The sequence below is a fragment of the Piliocolobus tephrosceles genome, chromosome 7, assembly GCF_002776525.5.
Source record: "Piliocolobus tephrosceles isolate RC106 chromosome 7, ASM277652v3, whole genome shotgun sequence".
Classification (NCBI taxonomy): Eukaryota; Metazoa; Chordata; class Mammalia; order Primates; family Cercopithecidae; genus Piliocolobus; species Piliocolobus tephrosceles.
In genome coordinates, this window is record NC_045440.1 from 24666407 (window position 1) to 24671532 (window position 5126).

The following is a 5126-nucleotide window of genomic DNA, read 5'->3' on the forward strand; positions in this document are numbered from 1 at the left end:
CATGTTGGACCCTTTGTAAGTCAAAGGCCCTCGCAGATCCACGAGCAGGTGAGGAGCAGCAGAATATCACGGACCGCGTTAGAAACTTGGGAACCCACCCTGGACCAAGTGAATTCGCATCTGTGTTGTAGCAAGGTCCTCAGGTGATTCACAAACGCATTCAAGTTAGACTGCGGCAAGGGCTAAGGAAAAAAAAAAAAAACAAACTAGGCAGTGAAGGGACTGAGGAGGGACTGTGAATTGCAGGGGGTGGGGGTGCTGTGATTTTAAAAGCAGTTGCCAGGGAACAGGGAAGGCCTGGTTTGGAAGGAGGCCTTTCTGTAAGATCTGAAGGGTGTCGGGGAGCGAAGCTCTGCAGGTATCTGCGAGAAGCCACAGCAGCAAATGCGAAGACCCTCGGGCTTTGAGGCAGGGGCCTGCTGTTCAGAGAGACTGGGGCAGAGCCAGCTAGGGGCAGCGTGGTCCCGGGTGCAGTCTGCTCATTTTAACTTCGTCTGTGCTCTGTGTTTGGGGTGTGTCCTGCGGCGCCGTCCCCGAGCCCCTGAGCGCTGGAACGTGCGCGGCCCTGCAGGGCAGCCAGGCTGGGGAATGTACCCAGCTGCGCGCTTCCAGCGCTGTCGGTTTGGGGTTTCTGCCATTCTAGCTCCCAAGGCTTTTCTGTTTTGGGCTTTAAAAAAAACGCAGATTCCCCTTTTATCGGCCAGGCGTGTAGCAGAAGGTTCAGGTCCAAGGGGACCCTTTGGATTTAGTCCTTTCTGTCGGCTCCCGCAGTCAAAACCCCCTTCCCTTAAACTCCGCCTGCACTCGAGCCGTCTCTCTATACCATGGAACCCGCACAGAGGAGTCCAGGCCAGTGCACCCGAGCCGGGGCAGACGGGGAACGCCCCTATGCTCACCCTGCCTTCGGCCTTGCTTGGGGAGGACGCTCTGCGTCTGACCCTGGCGAGTCACTGCGTCTCCCGACGCGCGCTGCTCCCTCTGCGAAAGGGGGAAATACCAGCTGCCCGGCTGGGTGGTTCTGACCCAAGTGGGGTCGCTTCTAGGGAAGCTGCTGTGACCAGAAAGCACTGCACACGGGACTAAGTGTAGCGCGCCGGCCTCGGCTAAACCACTGCTGTACGGACCACCTTGGACCAGCGCCCCGATCTTCTGGTTTCTTCTGCACGGGGAGTTGTGAGGTTGCTACACCCCAGGTCTGGATTCTGCACCCGCAGCGGCCCCCGCACGGTGACCACATACGCCAGACTCGACCGAGCATCTCCGGCCATAGGATTCCCCGGGAAAGCGTCCCCGAGCGGAGGAGAAGAGCGATTGGCTGGGAGGGAGGTGGGACGAGCGGTTACGCCGGCTCCAGGAGACGGCGGGGCGGGGACGAGGTGACTGGCGGGGTGCGGAGGAGTGGGGAGGACGGCGCTGGGCGGGAGAGGGGAGAGGAGAGGGAGGGAGGGGCGGAAGAGGGGGAAAGAGGGGGACTGGGACACGGTGACCCGAATGGGGAGGCGGGGCAGGGGGGACCGGGGAGGCGAGAGGGCCGGTGGGGAGTGGAGAGGGGAGGTTGTAGGAGAGAGGAAAGGGGGAGAGGGACCCACTGGGGAGGGAAGAAGGAAAGTGGGGTGGAGTGAACGAAGAGGGGACAAGGGACTGGGTGTGGAGAGAAAAAGAGGCTGAATGAAGAGGAGAAGAAAAGGGAGAGAAGCTGAGAGGCGCGAGGAGGAGGAGGGAGGGCGGGGCGCCTCCCCGCAGCCGGGCGCAGGCCTGGGGTCCTCCCCTTCACCGGGGGCCAACGTCCTTGGGGCGTGATTAGTAGCCCCTTGGGGAAGAGGACGGAGCCTGAGCTCGGGGCGGGGAGGTCTGGGAGGGGCTCGACCCGCGGCGCTGCGCGTGGCCGCGGCGATGGCGCGGGGCCCGGGGAGTTTTGTCCAGGAGGGCGCTGGTCACACCGAGTTTCTGAGCCTTTCGGTTCCTCCTCGGCTCTGCTCTCTGCAGCCGCCCTGCCTTCCCTCCGCGCGCCTAAGCCGAGTCCCGGGCGCCCAGTGGCGGTGCGTCGGGGTGGGGACACTCATGGACGCCCCAGCAAGGACTTGCTGGGTGCGATCCCGGGCGTACGGGATGTGGAGCTGCAGTGACTACATGATCACCCGAAGGACCCTGAGAGAGGGGCAGCCGTAGGGCGTCCTTGAAGAGGGTCTGACCTCAGGGTTTGTGAGGGTCAGCGTGGGGGAGGCGTGGGCCTGGAAAGATGGGGGAGATCTGGCCGGTAGAGACGTGAGTGCCCCAGAAAGGGGGGCCGAGGTGGTGGAGGCGGGGGTGCGGCTTGCTGGGCTCCAGGACAGGAGGGGCGGGAGAGAGCCGGGAAGGCCTCAGGCCGGGCCAGCGAGCAGCACCCTCTGCAGCCTGCCAAGTGCAGGTGCGAGGCCGCCCCTCCTCTCACCTATGTGAAACCGGTCGAGGTAACCTTTCTGAGCCTTGACTTGTCCACATATGCTCGTGGGGCAATCTCTGAGGGTGGTGAACATGTATAGCATATGGGAAGCTGTATAGTGGCCTTCCCAGCGTGGCTGCTTCATAAACTTAGTCCTTCCCTCCTGGAGGAAGGAAGTCAACCCAGAGGCTTCTCACTGCTGGGCACTTTCCTGGCACAGGTAAGCGCCAAATAGAATCAAACAGAAGAGGCATCTCAGAGTTCAACAGAACAGGTGCCTGGCCTAGCGGGCCTCCTGTAAGAATCCCCTTACAGGCCAGATGCGGTAGCTCACGCCTGTAATCCCAACATTTTGCGAGGCCGAGGCGGAGGAATCACGAGGTCAGGAGTTTGAGACCAGCCTAAACAACATGGTGAAACCCCGTCTGTACTAAACATACAAAAATTAGCCGGATTGGTGGCGCACGCCTGTAATTCCAGCTTCCTGGGAGGCTGAGGCAGGAGAATCGCTTGAACCCGGAAGGCGGTGGTTGCAGTGAGCCTAGATCATGCCACTGCCTTCCAGCCTGGGTGACAAAGCAAGACTCCGTCTCAAAAAAAAAAAGAATCTCCTTACAGATTGCACCTGCATTAAGACTTAAGGCCTCAACTTGTTGATTCTTTGCTAGAGATTCTTATCACAGTGCAAAGAATGTACTGCCATTGATTGCATCCGAATGGACACACACAAAGATGCACATTTGTTGGAAGTGTCTCTATCATAAGCAGAGAGAACCCTTCTCAGCCAGAATTCCTTGACTTGCAAGTCTGTGTGGGATTCAGTATTACAGATTTAATGACCAAAACATAATAGGGTCTGAGAGGCGGGATCCATAGCAGAGCTGTGGGCAAAAGTGCTGGAACCAGGCAGGTCCTACCTCCATGATACAGCATAGAGGGTGACATGCCTGAGGGCACACAGGCTCTGGTTAGGCTTTGTGAAATTCTGACCTCAGTGAATCACTGAATTGTTGACATTGCCCTGTTAAGTCAGATCTTGATTCAGTTTCTCCATAAGTAAATTGGGAGCAAATATACTGGCTGTTTAACTTCCCTTAGGGTAGGTGCGGTCTTAAAATAGCTTCTCCAAGTTGAGGCAGTTGGTGGGTGTGACTGTCATTTCTGTAGGATGGAGGAGGTGCAGCCTCCCGGTGAGATCAGTGCCCTGGCATGGCTGAAGTGACATGGAGAGGCCAGAGGCAGCCTGGCAGGAAGGGTGGCATCCCCCAAAGGGAGGGAAGAGGGAAGCTGGAGAGGTGCGGCTGACCCTTCCCAGAGAGACTTCATGACACTGGCATTCCCCAGAGGCAGTGTGTGGCTCTGTGAATGTTCCAGACATTAGCCAGGGCAGGTGAAGCCGCCCTGTATGCCATACGTGGAACTGTGATTTAGGAAGTGGCTTAGTTGGTGGAATAATCATTGCTGAGCCACAGTGTGACCACAAATGCAAACAAGTGTGCACCTTCTTTCCTGGTGAGTGCAATAGTCAGCCAAGTCCTTCTGGATCAGCCTGGCCTTGTTTCCTAACTGGGTGGGCCCTGCTTTGATGACAGGTGCATTCCTAGAGGTACTGTCTTCCTGCAGAGCTTTACACAATACAACGCCAAGAAGAAGGCTTTGATGGTGTGGGCTGTTACTGTCATTGAAACATCCCAACGAACTCTCAGGGCAGCACTGAGTGAGAGCAATGGCTTGGGAGACTCTTCTTCATCTGGTTGGGCTGGTGTGTTTGCTGCCCTTGGAAAATCTCTCGGCATTCCAGCTGTCTCTCTCCTCAGAAAGCTTATTTATGTCTTTATACCTACACTCAGGGGACCTAAAAATAATGTTTATCATTTCAGTCAATCTTCCTCATCCTCAATGTCTCTTTCAAGCCACACCTTCATCTTCTGTCCTCCCCCAACAGCTCCAGGATTTTTCTCTGAGCTCATAGCATTCGGAGTCATTTCACACACATAATGATCTTGAGTTGCCTGTCATTTTTAGGTTCTGAGTCTTTTTTGTTTTTTTCTTTTTTAAGCAGGGTGTTGTTCTGTTGAGCAGGCTGGAGTGCAGCGGTGTAATCAATCATAGGTAACTGCAGCTTCAAACTCCTGGGTCCAAGTGATCCTCCCGCCTTGGCACCCCAAGTAGCTGAGACTACACCACCATGCCCAGCTAATTAAAAAAAATTTTTTTAGAGATGGGGTCTCAGTATGTTGCCCAGGCTGGTCTCAAACTTTCAGCCTCAAGTGATCCTCCCACCTTGGCCTCCCAAAGCACTTAGATTACAGACATGAGCTACTGAGCCCAGTGGTTTATGAGTCTTAACTCCTCTTCTGGAACCTAAGTTTCCTGATGGCAGATATGCTATGAGATATATCTTTGTACTTCTGATGAATCGAAAACAATGCGGAAGGTATTTCAGGCTCTCACTCAATACTTAGAGATATAACTGGTAGGTTGAATTACTTCCACTAATTCAGTGTGCTGGGCTGAGCTCATTTCGTTCTTCTCTCACCCTATTCCAGAGATGGGACATTTATCTCCACCCATTCCTGGGGCCCTGGCTCATGCCAAGCTAGGATGATAAGACAAGTTTCTGGTAAGATGGAGAAAGGGGATTAGTATAATAACACATTAGAGTTGGGCTGAAGGAGTCAGCTTTAGCAAGTGTTTGAATGAT